Genomic DNA, 19,710 nt, shown 5'->3' on the forward strand with positions numbered 1-19,710 from the left:
TAGTTAGTCTGTGCGGTGTTTTTGCAGCAGCTGAGTATGTGATCGATTGTTTCATCTGTTTCTTTACAGAGTCTGCACTTTGGATCGTCTGTTGATTTTTCAATTCTGGCTTTGACAGCATTCGTTCTAATGGCCTGTTCTTGTGCAGCCAGTATTAGTCCTTCTGTCTCTTTTTCAGTGTTCCATTTGTAAGCCATGACCATTGCCTTCAATCTTCTCCAAGAACTGGCCATGCAATGCTTTGTTCCAGCAGCTGTCCATACGACATTGAGTTACGGTTGTGGTTATTGTTGTTGTTGTTATTGTTGTTGTTGTTGGAAGGAACCTTGCAGGTCATCTAGTCCAACTCCCTGCTGCTGCAGGAGACCCTACTTCACACTTGTCCATAAGCAGTCCAGTCTTTTCTTGAAAGTCTCAAGTGTTGGGGTGTGTGGGCAAGCTGTTCCATTGATGGATCGCTGTCACCGCCAGAAAGTTCCTCCTTATTTCCAAGTTGAAATTCCTCCTTATTTCCAGCCACTCGGTCGGCTTGGCTTTAGGGTATGGGGTGGAGGAGTAAAAAGGATGGTGTCAACTCAGAACAGTCCATGCTCTGGTGCGATGTTACAACCAGGATTTAAAGTTAACTGGTGTGTGTGAATGCAGGAACAATTTCCAATGGTTGGAGTGTAAGGTAAAACTAAAGTAAGGTCTTTCTTTGATGGAGGTCCCAGGACTGTGCTGCGCTGGTCTGGTTGCAATAGTGGTCCAGCGAAGACACACACAGAGAGAAACAGAGACAGACAGACAGACACACACACACACAGGCCATAGGGACTTCATCTGCACTGCACTGAAGCCTTGCGAGAAAAGCCACAGGCTTTGAAAAGGGCCTTTGGTGGCTGGCACATGGCTTGGCAGGTTTAACAGCAGCTTGGTTGTGGTTCAACATATTCTTGAGTCCCAGCATAAACCGTTTGATTTAACAGATTGTGAGGATTTATGACTTGGGATGCTGGGCAGACCGGCAGCAAATGAGTCAATGAACCAACATGGGAAATCAAGACGATTACTTTCTTTCTTTCTTTCTTTCTTTCTTTCTTTCTTTCTTTCTTTCTTTCTTTCTTTCTTTCTTTCCTATCTACCTACCTATCTATCTACCTACTTAATAATAATAATAATAATAATAATAATGATAATAATAATAATAATAATAATAATAATAATAATAATAATAATAAAGAACCCCTCATTTCAACCCCAAGCTCCAAATATTCTCCTTTTCCGTACATTTTGTTTTATTACAATGGGTGACTCTAACCAAACTTCTGGTCCTTAAACCTTTATTGCGGTTCTTATTGTTGTTGTTATTAATACTCTGTGTCAATAAGTCTGGTGGCTTTAATTTTAATCCGTGTGATCTGAAGAACTACAAGGCCTGGCTTCCTCATCCTAAAGCAAGGATGGCATATATGAGCCGGGGTGGCGCAGGAGGTAGAGTGCTGTACTGCAGGCCACTGAAGCTGACTGTAGATCTGAAGGTCAGCGGTTCAAATCCCATCACCGGCTCAAGGTTGACTCAGCCTTCCATCCTTCCGAGGTGGGTAAAATGAGGACCCGGATTGTGGGGGCAATAGGCTGGCTCTGTTAAAAAGTGCTATTGCTAACAGGTTGTAAGCTGCCCTGAGTCTAAGGAGAAGGGCGGCATAAAAATTGAATAAAAAATAAACGAGTGAATAGGTGGGACAGGGGGAGGGGAGAATTCATTGGGAGGAGTGGGGATCCCAGATGAGTGGGTGAGATTTTCAAACAAGTGGTCAAGACTGGGATCTTTCTTTCTTTCTTTCCCTATCACTTGGAAAGGAATTTTCTCGGCTATTCAAAAACTTTCTACTGCAAGTTTGATAACTGAATAGCAGAAAACTCAGACTATTAAATAGCAGGAAAATAACACAGACTATTACTTCTTGACAGAGATTACTCATGCCTGGCATTAAATGGATATGATTACCGTATTTTTTGGAGTATAAGATGCACCGGAGTAGAAGATAGACCGTAGTTTTGCTGGAGGAAATTAGGGGGGGGGGGAATCTACCTACCAGGTGTTTACCTGGCTAGTGTCCTTAGTCTTCAGCACATCATTTATCCCCTGGTTAGGGCTGAAAAAACCTTTTTCGGAGGGAATAGCAATGAAAGCTAGCCTGCAAAGACTTAAGGCTGGGGAAAAATCCTTAGGAGTAGCAATGAAAAAACCCTGCAAGCCAGGAAGATTGTTAACACCTTCTTAGGGCTGAAAAAACCTTTTTCGGAGGTGGGTTCATATTACATTTGAACAAACCATGTTATAGCCTTGGGGGATGGGGGGGGGGCTACTGCCCAGATGGGGGGTGGAACGCAGTGGGGTAGTGAAAATGGAGCTCCACCCCAGAGCACCCAATTTGCACTGAAAGATGTTGAAAGAAAATGCATAAGCCAGGCCCACAGTGCGGTAGTCAAACTTTTGGTAGCCCTTCACTGGGGGCATGTGTGCAGGCAGCATCACAAAGCTGTCGATCTGGATGAATTTGATGGCCAAGATTTTTTTGACCCTTCAAATTTAGGGTGTGACAAAGAGATGCAGGAGAGTTGTAGCATCATTTAGAATTGAGTTCAACCAAGAGCCTCTGGATCTATTATGCATGTTGTTGGCGTAACAACTTAGGCCCTGTAAGATTTTGGTCCTCAACTTATGATCACAATGGGTACAGATAGTCCTCAACTTACAAACAGTTCATTTAATGCCCATTTGAAGTTACAATGGCACTGAAAAAAGTGACTTCTGACTAAAATAAAAAACTATGGGATTCCGGGGGCAGAGCTTTGACGTCACGTAGCGTTCGGAGTTCGAGTTCGGCGTTGGGTTCACCCATCACTAGTGACAACTGATTCATATTTATGATGGTTGCAGTGTCCCTGGGGGGAAAACACAGTGGGGGTAGTAAGTTTATTGAATACTTAATATTGTTTTTATTGTCCTTTCTTCTCTAGTATCTTAGCATGATCTTTAATTGCTTTTAAAATAGGAAATAATTAAATAGTATGTTCTTACCCATAAATTCTTTAATCATTTTAATCATTCTCTAGAACTGAATAGCATTTAAAGAAAATTGAGCTACTTGCCTAATCTGTTCTCATACTGAACTTGCCTAATCTGTTCTCATACTGAACCTTGTGGGTTCAGTCCAAAACCTTAAAATGTGACTGTGCTCCTCAACAAATACAGTAATGTTGTCTATCCTTTGTCCTATTCATCAAATAATGTGACTTAATCAACTGAAAAAGAATCCAAGCACCTATTTGAAAACTTATCTAGGTTGGTAAACCATTCCCTCTCAGTCACATGACCTTTAATCCACTCCCAGTCCCATGATTGTTAAGCCACTCCCACCTGGTCACATGGATAGCAAGCCACGCCTACCTGGTCAAATGACCATCAAGCCACACCCACAAAATAAGCCACGCAGTAAAAATTCTGGCAGCAGGCCAAAGTCTCCAAATCAAATGATGGCTTCAGCCTGACAACCGGTCGGAATCAGCAGGAATCCACCTCTGCTTTAAACCCAAAGAGATCTTCAGATTGCAGCCCTGGAGAATCCCATGGCTGTACAGACACCCGACAACTCTTTCCTCTCCGTCTCCAGCCATTGGCAGAAGTTAAGAGGATTTGCGGAGCTTCATAGGCTGGCGATAGGCCCAGTGATGCTTCTGCCTAAATGCTTGAGAAATATCTGAATGGTGGAGCAGAAACCAGGCAATTTCCTGCCAAGGACTCGCTGAACCTCTCTCCACCTTCCAGCAGGCCAGTTATTGAAATAGAATTCTGGGTCTTCAAATAACAAGCCGGACAGTTATCAGCACACCAGCACACATACTGTCAGGAAAGGCGAGAGCAGGAGGAGGAAAAGAGGGTGATATTTTTAGGGCTGCGTTTGTATCTACTGTTCGTGTTCCAGGCTACGGATTTTGAAAACGTTCTAACCATTTTAATGGCTGGCATAATATTCCTTTTTAAAATGTGTGCGTGCCATGTTTAAAGCTTGTCTTAAGATTACTGAAGAGTCCGGAGGCAGCAGGGTTAACTGACGGTTCCTTTATTTCAGCTCTTTAGTGAAAGTGACTTCAGCTGGAACGCGTCTGGGTTTTACAGAGAAAGACGCTCCTTATTTACATTTCAGGCTCCCGCCAAAACTGAACTGTCAACGCCTTAGTCAATCAGGCGCGACTACTATTTTTAACTATTTTCACCAGAGACAGCTTTTTACATAGAGACAGCTATTTACATAGGGATTCAACACCCCTCCCTCCTTAGTCAGAAAAAAAGTTATTCAGCAAGCCATGTGACAAAGTCCTCCAATCGGCTTGGTCTGCGTACAGTCCTTTCGGACCTGCGCAGATCATTTGAGTCCTCCCATTCAGCAGAAGAGGAGGTTGGTTCGCTAGCACCTCCACTGGTCGTCCAGGGCCGAGGCTGCGCTCCGGCCCCCAGTGTTGAGTCGGCAGGCACAACACCGACCTCCGATGAGGAAGATGGCTCGGCGTCGCTGGAGGGAGAACCCCGTCCTGGTGAGTCGATTGGAAAGTCCGTAAAAGTTGGTTGCACGTTACAGTCTAGCGAGGGGGAAGAATCCGTGTTAGAGTTTTGTTCACACGAGGCCTCTTGGCTCCTTCGTAAGTGGTCGATGTGCCTTTTCCACATTCGGCCATCGTCCAAACGTACAATATAAGTCTTTGGCGCTGTCTGTTGCACAATTGTTCCCTTTAACCAGTTCAAACCCCCATCAAAATTCTTAGCAAAAATACTTTGTCCCAAATACAAGTGTCTTTCAGGATTTACAGACATATAAGCATGTGTACAATACATAGGATGCAGTCTATCCAGTGGGGATCTAAGTTTTCTCCCCATCAGAATTTCAGCAGGACTTTTGTGGGTGGTAGAGTTAGGGGTGATATGTTGTGCCAACAAAAATTGGTCAAGGGGTTGTTGCACTTCCCCAGGACCTGACCTGCGCAAGGCCTCCTTTGCCACACGAACGTACCTCTCTGCCAACCAGTTAGCCTATGGGGAGTAAGACGAGATGAGGGCATGCCTGACCCCCAGCTGATCTAAGAACAATTCAAATTGCCTGGCTGTCAATTGGGGCCCATTGTCTGACACTAATATGTCAGGACAGCCATGGGTGGCAAACAGATGGCGCAAAGCCTTAATAGTAGCACTCGTAGTTATGTTATTCATTGCAATAATCTCGACCCACTTAGAATATGCATCCACAACTATCAAGAAGTATTGGGACCCAACTGGGCCTGCAAAATTGATATGGATTCTGGACCATGGCCCTGTAGGTTGCTCCCAATCCACTGGCGTAGTCTTGGGGGGATTTGGCCTTGACTCTTGGCATGGGTCACACTTGGCTACCTAGCTAAACTTTTCATCCTCACGATACCTGGATGCCCCACATGTAACAGAATTAAGACTTTGGTTCTCAGACTTACAGGAATGATGACCCTGTCTCCCCACAAAAGACACCCTTTTACATATGACAGTTCAAGTCTCTTACTTTTAAAATCAGTCAAGTCTTCTCCTAGGGATTCGTTATGCCAATCCCTTAATACACAATTAATCACTTTTTGTAAAACTGGGTCTCGCTGAGTGTGTTCAGCTACCTCTTTTGTGGTTGTTAGTGGGTTGTCTTCAAGTTCTAGAATTAACACATCTGCAGATGGGGCTGGGTCCTCTACTGTTTCTGCTATGGGGCACCTACTTAACCCATCTGCGTGATTGATTGCTGTCCCTCCTCTATGCTTAAGATCATAATTGTAACCTGAAAGGAATATAGCCCATCTAATTAGTCGTGGTGACATAAAAGGAGGTGTTGGTTTGTTAGGGGCTAGAAGGCCTAGCAAAGGTTTGTGGTCAGTTATTAGTTCAAATTTTCTGCCAAATATATAATTGTGGAATTTTTTTACTGCAGCCACCAAGGCTAAGGCCTCTTTATCTAATTGGCTGTAGTTCCTCTCGGTGCTGGACAATGTTCTAGAAAAGAATGCAATTGGGACTTCTGTGTCATTAGGCAAGACATGTGCCAGGACACCCCCGACCCCATATGGGGACGCATCGCACGTAAGCCGTACGGGTAGCAAAGTGCTATATTGTACTACTACACTTTTAGAAGTCAATAAGTTTTTTATTTGTGAGAAAGCTTCGCGCTCAGTTTTCCCCCATGTCCAAGGAGTTCCTTTCTGTAGCAGCCGGTGTAGAGGCTCTGCTGCTGTTGCTTTCTGCTTTAAAAAAACAGAATAGAAATTTAGAAGGCCTAAAAATGCCTGTAATTCTGTCTTATTTTGAGGCTCTGGGGCTTCTTTTATGGCTTTAATTTTCTCAGGAGTAGGATGTATACCTTCCCCATCGATCCTATAACCTAAGAATTCTATACTGCTGGTTCCCCAAATGCACTTGTCTGGTTTAATTCTGAGACCTTTATTCTGCAGTCTAGCTAACACTTCCCTTATTCTTTGATTTAACTGGGATTGGTTTTCCCCTGAAATTAGAATGTCATCAAAGTAGGGGATGGTGCCTTTTATTCCAGCTAATAATATTTCCATAAGGCTTTGAAAAATCCCAGGGGCTACGCTTACCCCAAATTGTAACCGTGTGCATTTAAATGCACCTCTATGGGTAACGATAGTCTGCGCTAGGGCGGTCGGCTCATCGACAGGCAATTGTAAAGAAGCTTGTGCCAAATCGATCTTGGCGAATACTTTCCCTTCCCCGAGGGAGTGAAGCAGTTGTTGCACAACTGGTATGGGGTATGGATGGTGTTGTAAGGCCTTGTTAAGCGTAGACTTGTAGTCAGCGCAGACTCGTAGCGAGCCATCAGGCTTCATAGGAGTAACGATAGGCGTCTCCCAAGGTGCTTGGTCCACAGGGACCAAATGCCCTGGCCTATAAGCTTGTCTAGTTGGAGATCTAATTTAGGAAGAAGTGGCAGGGGCACTCTCCGAGGTTTGAGCCGTACAGGGGGAGATTTAGGGTCGAGAGAAAAGGAGATTGGTGGCCCCTTGTAAGACCCCAAAGTGGGGCTAAATACCTCAGAGAATTCTTCTAAGAAGTTTGGAACACCCATATTTTTGACATTGCAAATACCAGAGATTTCAATACCCAAGGGGGCCATCCATTCTAAACCCAAAAGGGAGTGCTTAGCTCCTGAGACCACAATTAGAGGGAGATTACAATTTAAATTTTTGAACAAAATTGGTACATCAACTTTCCCCAAAGCAGGAATAATACCCCCTTGAAAATCCTTAATAATTAAAGCAGTAGGATTAAGAGCAGTTTTAGTGAGATTAGGCATATACATTTTGAGTTTTCCCCAAGGCGTAATAGTATATTTAGAACCAGTGTCTAGTTCCATCTGGCACGGTTGTTTGTTAAGGAGCAGCGAAATAACAATCTTGCCCCCGTTGGTTGTAACCGTGCTATTGATTGAAAGGGCTAAGTTACCTCTTGCGTAGTCGCGGTTGAAGTTGGAGTAGTTCTTTTGGCCGAAAAACCGAGAACTTCTGTTGTTGCGCGCCTGGCCTTGCTGGTTCAGGGAACGAGGGAAGCGTTGTGTGGAGAAAGATTCTTCTGGCATGGGGGCTCTGCAGGCCTCGGCGATGTGTCCCCGGCGGTTGCAGCGGCGGCAAATTGCTTCACGGAACGGGCACTGTAGGCGTGGATGGTTTCCCCGGAAGCCGGAGCAAGGGACAACGGGGCGAGGTATCCTCGGTGGTCTCGATGGGTCCCGTTGGAGCAGGAAACAGTTGTCTTCAGAGGTGGCAGGTTGACCGAGGTCGTCTGGAGACTCGGCACAGGAAGTTTGAGAGTCGATTTGAGCGACGACTTCCTGCTTGTCATTCTTCTTTAGTTCTTTGGCAGCGGCTTCGGCGACTTCTGCTGTCTGGGCCAGTTTGATGACAGTTTGCAGAGAGGGCTCATCTTCTGTGAGGAGCTTATTTCTGACGGTTGCGTTTTTCATGCCGAAAATGAGGGCATCTATCAGGCGAGCTTCTGGGTTGTCAAATTTACATTTTGACAGCACCGTTCGAAGACGCGTGGTCCCACAGAGTGGGCCTTCTCCGGGTCCCGTCAACTAAACAATGTCGTTTGGCGGGCCCCAGGGGAAGAGCCTTCTCTGTGGCGGCCCCGACTCTCTGGAACCAACTCCCCCCAGAGATTAGAACTGCCCCTACTCTCCCTGCCTTCCTTAAAGTTCTTAAAACCCACCTTTGTCGTCAGGCATGGGGGAACTGAAACATCTCCCCCGGGCACGTACAATTTATGTATGGTATGTTTGTGTGTGTGCTTGTTAGTATATTGGGGTTCTTTTTAAAACTTTTTTAAATATTTAAATTTATTTGACTCTATTTGGATTTGTACGATTTGTTTATGCCTGTTGTGAGCCGCCCCGAGTTCACGGAGAGGGGCGGCATACAAATCTAAATAATAAATAATAATAAATAAATACTGGTTGATTGACTCGTGGTCGAGTTGGCCCATTCACGAGAATTGATGCCGGAAAACGATGGCTGGTTTCGTGGGCTTGAAATGGGCGGCGAGCTTGGTTTTCAAGGCGTCCCAAGTGACGGAGTTTGCCGGCAGCGGATCTGTCAAAGTCTGGGCGAGATCGTACATCTCCGAGCCGCAGTAGTTCAAGAAGATCGCTCTCTTTCGGTCGTTGTCGGCGTCTCTCATTCCGGCAGCTTCGAGGAAGATCTCGAATTTTGAGATGTAGCCGTCCCAGGTGGACTTCTCCGGGTCGAAGAATTCAGGAGCTCTTCCGACAGGCAGGTTGTCCATGGTGGAGAGCGCGGGTTCGTCCGTCCGTCGTCGCCAGTGAAGAGTCCGGAGACCAGGGTACTTTTGACGGTTCCTTTATTCAGCGCAGAGAAAGTGACTTCAGCTCAGAGAAAGTGACTTCAACTGGAACGCGTCTAACTTTAACAGTGAAAGGCGCTCCTTATATACTTTTCAGTCGCCCGCCAAAACTGAACTGTCAGCGCCTTAGCCAATCAGGCGCGACTGCTATTTTTAACCATTTTCCTCAGATACAGGCTTTACATAGAACTTAACACCCTCATCACTTTGAGGCTCGACTACTGTAACGCTCTCTACATGGGGCTACCTTTGAAAAATGTTTGGAAACTTCAGATCGTGCAGAATGCAGCTGCGAGAGCAATCATGGGCTTTCCCAAAAATGCCCATGTAACACCAACACTCCGCAGTCTGCATTGGTTACCGATCAGTTTCCGGTCACAATTCAAAGTGTTGCTTATTACCTATAAAGCCCTTCATGGCACCGGACCAGGGTATCTACGAGACCACCTTCTGCCGCACGAATCCCAGCAACCAGTTAGGTCCCACAAAGTGGGCCTTCTCTGGGTCCCGTCAACAAAGCAATGTCGTTTGGCGGGGCCCAGGGGAAGAGCCTTCTCTGTGGCGGCCCCAGCCCTCTGGAACCAACTCCCCCTAGAGATTAGAATTGCCTCCACCCTCCTTGCCTTTCGTAATCTCCTTAAAACCTACCTCTGTCGTCAAGCGTGGGGGAACTAAGACATCTCCCCCTGCCTATGTAGTTCTAGTGCATGATATGACTGTATGTATGTTTGTTATATTGGTGTTTCTTGCTTTTAGATTTTTAATGTGTAATTGTTATCTTAGATTTTTTAATTATTAGATTTGTCAATATATATTGTTTTTGTTGCTGTTGTGAGCTGTCCCGAGTCTGCGGAGAGGGGCGGCATACAAATCTAATAAATCAAATCAAATCAAATCAAAACAAAGAGTAATTTGTGAACTCAAATGGGCTAACTTACAGAATGTATCCAAAATCTGGATTTGTGAATCCTGTGGAGTTGAAACTGGGCAAACTTTTTAAAATGTCATATACATTATCATAAAGCAAGCTATGACATTATTACAGAATATCATAAATAATTTCCTCTGGTTAACTTGGGCAATCCCTGACAGTTGACTGCATTATATAGTTCAACAAGGCTGCCTATAGGAGGTATAAAGAGTCTGGAAGTATAGCTGATAGGGAGGTATATAAAATGAGACAGAAGGAGGCGAAACAGATAATATATGCTGCTAAAGCCTCAAAAGAGGAAGAAATTGCCAAATCTGTAAAGAAGGGGGATAAAACCTTCTTCAGATATATTAATGATAAGAAGAAGAAAAACTGCGGCATCACGAAGCTTAGTACCGGGAATAATACATGCATTAATGGGAATAAGGAGATCGCTGACCATTTCAATAGCTACTTCTGTTCAGTTTTCTCAAAAGACACCTTACAAAATAATACTATAGAGGGATATAGCATTGCTTCCAGCTGTACGGATTCAGCTCCAGTGATCTTAGAAGCCGATGTCTTAGAAGAACTTGAACGATTAAAGATAAATAAGGCAATGGGTCCAGATGGCATCCACCCCAGAGCTCTTAAAGAACTCAGATCTGTCATTACTACCCCCCTGACTGATTTGTTTAACCAATCCTTGTTAACAGGAGAAGTTCCTGAGGATTGGAGAATGGCCAGTGTTGTGCCTATTCACAAGAAGGGCAGTAGAGAAGAAGCTGGTAACTACAGGCCAGTTAGCTTGACATCAGTTGTAGTTAAAATGATGGAGACTCTACTCAAAAAGAGGATAAATCAGCACCTAAAAAACAATAACTTATTGGACCCAAATCAGCATGGCTTTACTGAAGGCAAATCATGTCAGACTAATCTCATTGATTTCTTTGACTATGTCACAAAGGTGTTGGATGAAGGTGGTGCCGTGGATATTGCCTACCTGGACTTCAGCAAAGCCTTTGATACGGTTCCACATAAAGAGCTGATAGATAAATTAGTGAAGATTGGACTTAATCCCTGGATAGTTCAATGGATTTGCAGCTGGCTGAAGCGTAGAAATCAGAGAGTTATTGTTAATGGCGAGTATTCTGAGCAGAGTCAGGTTACAAGCGGTGTGCCACAAGGGTCTGTTCTGGGTCCTATTCTTTTTAATATATTTGTGAGTGACATAGGGGAAGGTTTGGTAGGGAAGGTTTGCCTATTTGCCGATGACTCTAAAGTGTGCAATAGGGTTGATATTCCTGGAGGCGTCTGTAATATGGTAAATGATTTAGCTTTACTAGATAAATGGTCTAAGCAATGGAAACTGCAGTTTAATGTTTCCAAATGTAAAATAATGCACTTGGGGAAAAGGAATCCTCAATCTGAGTATTGTATTGGCAGTTCTGTGTTGGCAAATACTTCAAAAGAAAAGGATTTAGGGGTAGTGATTTCTGACAGTCTCAAAATGGGTGAACACTGCAGTCAGGCGGTAGGGAAAGCAAGTAGGATGCTTGGCTGCATAGCTAGAGGTATAACAAGCAGGAAGAGGGAGATTATGATCCCACTATATAGAATGCTGGTGAGACCACATTTGGAATACTGTGTTCAGTTCTGGAGACCTCACCTACAAAAAGATATTGACAAAATTGAATGGGTCCAAAGACGGGCTACAAGAATGGTGGAAGGTCTTAAGCATAAAACGTATCAGGAAAGACTTAATGAACTCAATCTGTATAGTCTGGAGGACAGAAGGAAAAGGGGGGACATGATCGAAACATTTAAATATATTAAAGGGTTAAATAAGGTCCAGGAGGGAAGTGTTTTTAATAGGAAAGTGAACACAAGAACAAGGGGACACAATCTGAAGTTAGTTGGGGGAAAGATCAAAAGCCACATGAGAAAATATTATTTTACTGAAAGAGTAGTAGATCCTTGGAACAAACTTCCAGCAGACGTGGTAGATAAATCCACAGTAACTGAATTTAAACATGCCTGGGATAAACATATATCCATCCTAAGATAAAATACAGAAAATAGTATAAGGGCAGACTAGATGGACCATAAGGTCTTTTTCTGCCGTCAGACTTCTATGTTTCTATGTTTCTATGTTTCTATGTTAACTTTTAAGGCAGATATATCTCTGAGTTTCTCCTTGAATTTGGAGCTCCTTCATTATTGTGAAGGCATTGAGAAATCTGGTAAGCAAATATCTCTGAAATGTTGACTCGTCACTTGTCTCGCCTCACTTTGAGTCTGTAAAATTCTAAGGAAGTCTTTGGCGCTTTCTGAGCTTAGTTGTTTTGTTGTGGACATTTCATTGCCAGAATAACAGAATTAAAGGCACCTAGGGGATCTGCTGATCCAACTCGCTCAGACAGAAAACCATTTCAGACAAACGAATCCCAGCGACCAGTTAGATCCCACAGAGTTGGCTTTCTCCAGGTCCCGTCGACTAAACAATGTCGTTTGGCGGGACCCAGGAGAAGAGCCTTCTCTGTGGCGGCCCCGACCCTTTGGAACCAGCTCCCCCCCGATATCAGAGTTGCCCCCACCCTCCTTGCCTTTCGTAAGCTCCTTAAAACCCACCTCTGTCGTCAGGAATGGGGGAATTGAAATTTTCCCTTCCCCCTAGGCTTATAGAATTTGTACATGGTATGCTTATATGTATGATTGGTTCTTTAAATTGGGTTTTTTAAGATTATTTTTAATATTAGATTTGTTTACATTGTCTTTTTATTGTTGTTAGCCACCCCGAGTCTTCATAGAGGGACGGCATACAAATCTAATAAATAAATAAATGAGTGAGTGAGTGAGTGAGTGAATGAATGAAAGAAAGAAAGAAATGAAATGAAATGAAATGAAAAAGATGAGGGAATAGAAGGGGAAATTATCAAATTTGCAGATGACAATAAGCTAGCAGGAATAACAAATAATACAGAAGACAAGATCAGGGTCTAAAAAGATCTTGTCATACCCCAAAAATAAGCCCTATCCAGCAACATGAAATTTAATATGGAGAAAAGCAAGGGTTTTACATTTAGGCAGGAAAACCCAAAGGTACAAGTGCAGATTAGGTGAAACCAGCCCGAACCTGTAACAACCCGCTGTTCACATCATGATGACATCACAGAACGAGTTCAGTCGGTGCTGGTCCATGAGTACCACCATCTTTTTTTTTTTTAAATAAATTTTTAATTGTTTTTTGAATTTTACTTATTTTGTTTTTCTTCTGAGCACGTGCATTTTCTTCTGAGCTCTAGCATTTTGGGAGTTGCTTGGTCTTTCATTTCTCAATGAAAACTGTAGTTAAGCCTGTCCTTGTGTTGTGCAAGTAAGGAGTTTTCATCATATCTTCTGACAGTTAGTTGGTGTCCATGGATTTATATTGCCATATAAATTGCCAATACCTTAATAAGCTGTGGGCAAGGCTGTACTTCCTATTAATTGTCCTATTTTTCCTAATCATTGTGTAATACCATCAATGGGCAGTAAAACGTATAGATTCAACTCAAATCAATTTATTATTACAGTCAATTTACACAGTACAGTAGTCCCTCGCTATACCGCGCTTCACCTACTGCGGCTTCACTTCATCGCGGGTTTTCAAGAAATATTAATGACAAAAATCATTTGCGGATCTTCACTGGTTCGCGGGTTTCTGAGGAAGTCGATCGGCAGATTTAAACAGCCCGCCGAATTCAATCGGCAGGTTTTTTTTTTAAAAAAAATCTAAAATTGTAAATACTGTATTTAAATACTGTATCTAAAATAAATACTGTGTGGGAAGGGTTTATAAACACTTAAAACAATGAAAACTTACCAAATAATTACAATATAAATACTTAAATAAGTACTATCAGTCGATAAATTCCCCATCGCGGATTTCACCTATCGCGGTCGGGTCTGGAACGTAACACCAGCGATAGGTGAGGGGCTACTGTACAGCTTTAATGCATCTTTTTGAATTTGAGTCTGCAATACCCAATTCAGCCACTAGGCGAAATAGATTCACTACATAGCTCCGTTTCCCAATGAACCTGCAATACCTCAGTGAGCCACCGGAGGACAGTATGTTCAATACATTGTATTTTATTCCGGATTGTGGGATCACAGCCCACCAAACAGTAATTTCTCCATCTATCAAAAGCATCTCAGAAGTCATCAGTGACTTCGTATAATTGGTGGCAGCCAAATACTGAGACCCCTTTATAAATTCACAAACTATTCATCCATAATTTCATCTGGGAAAATATAGACATTTTAGACCAATGCAGATCTGCTACCAGGTGTAAGAGTTACTGTGCATTGTGCAGTGGCTCCCTGGGATGTCTGGGTGTCATACATAGTGCTATAAATTATTTCAGGTTATTTGAGGGACTGTCTGTCTTCCATGGTTTCTGTTCTCAACAGAAATGGTGTTGTGTAGGAGAGGAAGGGATGGGGCAGAGTAAAATATAGAATCTGTACTTTGCCACAAGAGATCCATGTCCAAACCCCCTTGAATTCCACTGACCTTTATCTTCTGCCAATTTAGTGCTTTTTGCTAGTTGAGAAGATTATTGTACATGAGGCTTCAATTAATTGTTTATGCTGCAATCTACACAAATGATCCCGATTCTTTGCACCTGGTGTTGCAATCCAATTTATTTTAAGCAATGACATCAGATGTATCCAGTGAAGGGCTACCAAACTTTTTACTACCGCGCTGTGGGTGTGGCTTATGCATTTTCTTTCCACATCTTTCAGTACAAATTGGATGCTTTGGGGTGTGTTCTCTCGGGCTCTCTGGTAGACTCCTTCCAAAAATTCACAGGTACAAATTTCAGACACACACACACGTTTGAAAATTCAAAACAATGTTCTTTATAATGAAAAGTCACTTAACCTAAGCCCTCTTTTGGTATAGCAAAGAGCACTTGTCTCCAAACCAACTGGTAATTTGTACAAGTCCCTTATCAGTTCTGTGATACTTAGCTTGCAGCTGTGAGGCAATTCACAGTCCTTCTTCTTTCATAAAGTGAAACATACTTTGCTCTGGTTTAGTTTCAAAGCGGGGAAAAATCAGCACACAAAGTTCGAAGTCAGCAAAGCAGGCACGAAACACCAGGATCAGATAATCTTCCACAATGGCCAAACCCACAGGCTGCTATTTATAGCAGCCTTACTAATTACCACAGCCCCACCCAACCACAGGTGGCCTCATTTTCTTTGATAATAATCTCTCAGTTGTTGTTGCCTATGCATCGCTCTCCCCATGCGTGGCTGTATCATTAACTCTTGTTCTGAATGCAAGGAGGAGCTAGATAATTGATCTCCTTCTGAGCTGTCTGCCCCACTCTCCTCCTCCCTGTCACTCATGTCTTCTTGGCCAAAGGAGTCTTCATCAGCAGATTCCACCGGGGGCAAAACAGGCCTGCAGCATTTGGATGTCTCCCCCACATCCACAGTCCTTGGGGCAGGAGCTGGGCCAGAGCTAAACACAACAGAACTATTTTCACCTTACGAACCCGCCGCTGCCACTGGGATGCCCCGCCTTCCATTGCTAGCTGAAGTTCCTGTTTTCGTGCTGGTGGGATTCCCTCTATGGGAAACCCCACCTCTGGATTTTGCGATGCTGCAGGCGCATCCCAGCAGGGGAATCCCACCAGCGTGAAAACATGCACTTTGGCTGGCAACGGAAGTCCAGGGGTAGGGTTTCCCAACAAGGGAAGCTTCAGTGATGCTGCGATCCCAAAAACGTGGAAGTCCAGAGGTGGGGTTTCCCATGGAGGGGAGCCTCAGGGGAATCCCACCAACGTGAAAACGGGCGCTTCAGCTGGCAAAAGGGGTGAATTTTGGGCTTGCACGCATTAATCACTTTTCCTTTTTTTTAACAATTATAAATTTTATTAATTTTCAATAAAAAATAGAATAGAATAGAATACAATTTTTATTGGCCAAGTGTGATTGGACACACAAGGAATTTGTCTTGGTGCATATGCTCTCAGCGTACATAAAATAAAATATACATTTGTCAAGAATCATATGGTACAACACTTAATGATTGTCATAGGGGTCAAATAAGCAATGAAGAAGCAATATTAATAAAAATCTTAGGATATAAGCAACAAGTTACAGTCATACAGTCAACATGGGAGGAAATGGGTGAAAGGAATGATGAGAAAAACTAGTAGAATAGAAGTGCAGATTTAGTAGAAAGTCTGACAGTGTTGAGGGAATTATTTGTTTAGTAGAGTGATGGCGTTCGGGGAAAAAACTGTTCTTGTGCCTAGTTGTCTTGGTGTGCAGTGCTCTGTAGCGACGTTTTGAGGGTAGGAGTTGAAACAATTTGTGTCCAGAATGTGAGGGGTCAGTAAATATTTTCCCCGCCTTCTTTTTGACTCGTGCAGTATACAGGTCCTTAATGGAAGGCAGGTTGGCAGCAATTGTTTTTTCTGCAGTTCTGATTATCCTCTGAAGTCTGTGTCGATCCTCTTGGGTTGTAGCACCAAACCAGACAGTTATAGAGGTGCAGATGACAGACTCAATGATTCCTCCGTAGAACTGTATCAGCAGCTCCTTGGGCAGTTTGAGCTTGCTGAGCTGGCGCAGAAAGAACATTCTTTGTTGTGCATTTTTGATGATGTTTTTTATGTTAGATGACCATTTTAGGTCTTGAGATATGATAGAACCTAGACATTTGAATGTCTCTACTGTTGATACTGTGTTGTCTAGTATTGTGAGAGGTGGAAGGGTGGAAGGGTTTCTCTTAAAGTCTACCACCATTTCTACGGTTTTGAGTGTGTTCAGTTCTAGATTGTTCTGGTTACACCACAAGGATAGTTGTTCAACTTCCCGTCTGTATGCAGATTCATCATTGTCTCGAATGAGTCCGATCACTGTTGTATCATCTGCAAACTTCAGTAGTTTAACAGATGGATCGTTTGAGATGCAGTCATTAGTGTATAGAGAGAAGTGGTGAGAGTACACAGCTTTGGGGGGCACCTGTGCTAATTTTACATGTATCTGATGTGATTTTTCCTAGCTCCACCTGCTGCTTCCTGTCTGTTAGGAAGCTTGTGAACATTGGGAGCATTCTTCAAGTGACTGTTGGTCTATTTGCTCGGTATGCAAATTGCAGGGGGGTCAATTAAAACTATTAAAACTATTAAAACTATTAAAACTATTAAAACCATTAAAACCATTAAAACCATTAAAACCATTAAAACTATTAAAACTATTAAAACTATTTACAGGGGTAGCCTGTGTCACCAGAACCAGCAGGTGAAGATGTGGAGGTGACGTCGATCACTGTTGCTCCTCATCCCGGAAGCCTCCAATTCCCGCAGCTCCCAGCTCGACAATGCAATGGTCGCTGTCATCGGACCCTGGGCAAAAAAAGCACAGAAGAATTAAAAAGCACTAGCAATAAAAACAGGAATATATTTCAGATTAAAAAAAATAGAGGAAAATTGATGAGCAAATTAGTGCAAATACTTACCGACCATTGCATTGTCGGATGTTGCAGGAGGAGGAATGCCAGAGGTAAGGCTCTCGGAAGGAAGGGAAGAGGTAAGGCTGTTGGAAGGAAGGGAAGAGGGAAGGCTGGCGGAAGGAAGGGAAGAGGAAAGACTGGCGGAGGGAAGACAGACATAGGGAAGACGGACGGAAGGAAGGGAAGCGGGACTGGCATCCTCCTCCTGAACCAGGGAGATGCGGGATTGGGAGGGATCCGGGATGTAGGGGGCAACATAGATCACGCGGACCTCCACATCTTCAACTGGTGGCTCTGGTGACACTCTCTCCCATCGCCTTCTGTGGGTTGAAGAAGACAAAAAGAACAAAATCCCAGTGAGTGTTCCATTGCTTTCTCAAAAGGACAACAAAGTCCATTCTTATAGATTGGGGGTTGGGCTAGAAGACCTTCAAGGTCCCTTCCAGCCCCAAGGGAGACTATCCTTCCTCCCATTAGCCCAACCAGGATTTGGGGGGGGGCTTTCCAGGGCCCGAGGCATCCCTCAGTTGTGGGGACGCCACTACCCCGATCAGGAGCCACTTACTTGCAGTAGCGCAAAAGCTTCCAGAGACCGAACACCAGGTATAAAATCATAAGAATAATTGTGACGATCAAAAATCGTTCGTTTTCCATGTCTGAAAGAGAAATGGGGAGGGGGAGAAGAGTAAATTTCTGTTCTTTGTGGTTGGTGCTTCCCCACCAAGATTAAATATTTATTTTATTTATTTTTTTGTTTATTAGATTTGTATGCCGCCCCTCTCCGTAGACTCGGGGCGTCTAACAACAACAATATAACAACATATAACAAATCTAACATTTAAAAGAACTAAAAACCCTTATTAAAAGCCCAACATACACACAAATATACCATGCATAAATTGTATAGGCCTGGGGGGAAGGAATAATTCAATTCCCCCATGCCTGACGACAGAGGTGGGTTTTAAGGAGCTTATGAAAGGCAAGGAAGGTGGGGGCAATTCTGATCTCTGGAGGGAGCTGGTTCCAGAGGGTCGGGGCCGCCACAGAGAAGGCTCTTCCCCTGGGTCCCGCCAGATAACATTGTTTAGTCAACGGGACATGGAGAAGGCCAACTCTGTGGGACCTAACTGGTCACTGGGATTCGTGCGGCAGAAGGCGGTTACCTCAAGGGGGGGATGGGACTTTTTGTCTCCACCAGTTGGATGAAGCTCTTTCCTCCACAGCAGCTGATCCCTTCCCTCTCTATCATTCTGTAAGTCTCCTGAATGAGAAGGGGGTCAGACTAGATGGCCACTGAGGCCCCTTCCATCTATATCATTGAACTGGTGTGTGTGTGTATGAAAGAGCAAACTGTCCCATTCTTTCCTTCCAAAAGCAGAATTTTGTAACAACCGTTTTGATTGGATGGTTGCGAAGTGTCCCATGTGGCCAAAAGGTTGTGGCTAAATGTGGATTTTTGTGACCAAAGGGCTGGGGGCAAGAACTAGGGGCCTTTGGGCGAGGGAGAGAAGGCAGCGGCCGATCAGCTGCTGCGGAGGAAAGAGCTTTGTCCAAATGGCGTAGGCAAAATGTCCTAAACCCCCTCAAGGTGGAACTCCTATGGGAAGAAGAAGAAAAAATTGCCAGGACTAAAAATCAAGTCCTGCTTACCATAGTTCCCTCTAAGCTGAGCAGTGAGCAATCACTCACTTAAAAATCATCATCAACTCAGAGTTTTCCAAACCTGCCCAGAAGCCGAGAGGGAAAGAGTGAGAGGGAAGGAGAGAGAGAGGAAGAGAGGAAGAGAGAGAAACAGACAGAAAAAAGAGAGGAAGGAAAAGAGAAAGAAAAAGAATGGGAGTAAGGAAGAGAGAAAGAAAATCAAAATCTAGTTTGAAACTAGCTCAACTATTTAAGTGGCATTTTGATATTGATAGAGTTGCCCTATTATGAGCTCACTGTTATAGACACACAGTACAGTATTTTATTTTGAAATTCTCTGAGGCAAAACAGGGTGGGTTTTTTATTTGTTTGTTTGTTTAGAAACATAGAAACATAGAAGTCTGACGGCAGAAAAAGACCTCATGGTCCATCTAGTCTGCCCTTATACTATTTTCTGTATTTTATCTTAGGATGGATATATGTTTATCCCAGGCATGTTTAAATTCAGTTACTGTGGATTTATCTACCACGTCTGCTGGAAGTTTGTTCCAAGGATCTACTACTCTTTCAGTAAAATAATATTTTCTCATGTTGCTTTTGATCTTTCCCCCAACTAACTTCAGATTGTGTCCCCTTGTTCTTGTGTTCACTTTCCTATTAAAAACACTTCCCTCCTGGACCTTATTTAACCCTTTAATATATTTAAAT

This window comes from Erythrolamprus reginae, chromosome 11 (genome assembly GCF_031021105.1).
Source record: "Erythrolamprus reginae isolate rEryReg1 chromosome 11, rEryReg1.hap1, whole genome shotgun sequence".
In the NCBI taxonomy this organism is placed as follows: domain Eukaryota; kingdom Metazoa; phylum Chordata; class Lepidosauria; order Squamata; family Dipsadidae; genus Erythrolamprus; species Erythrolamprus reginae.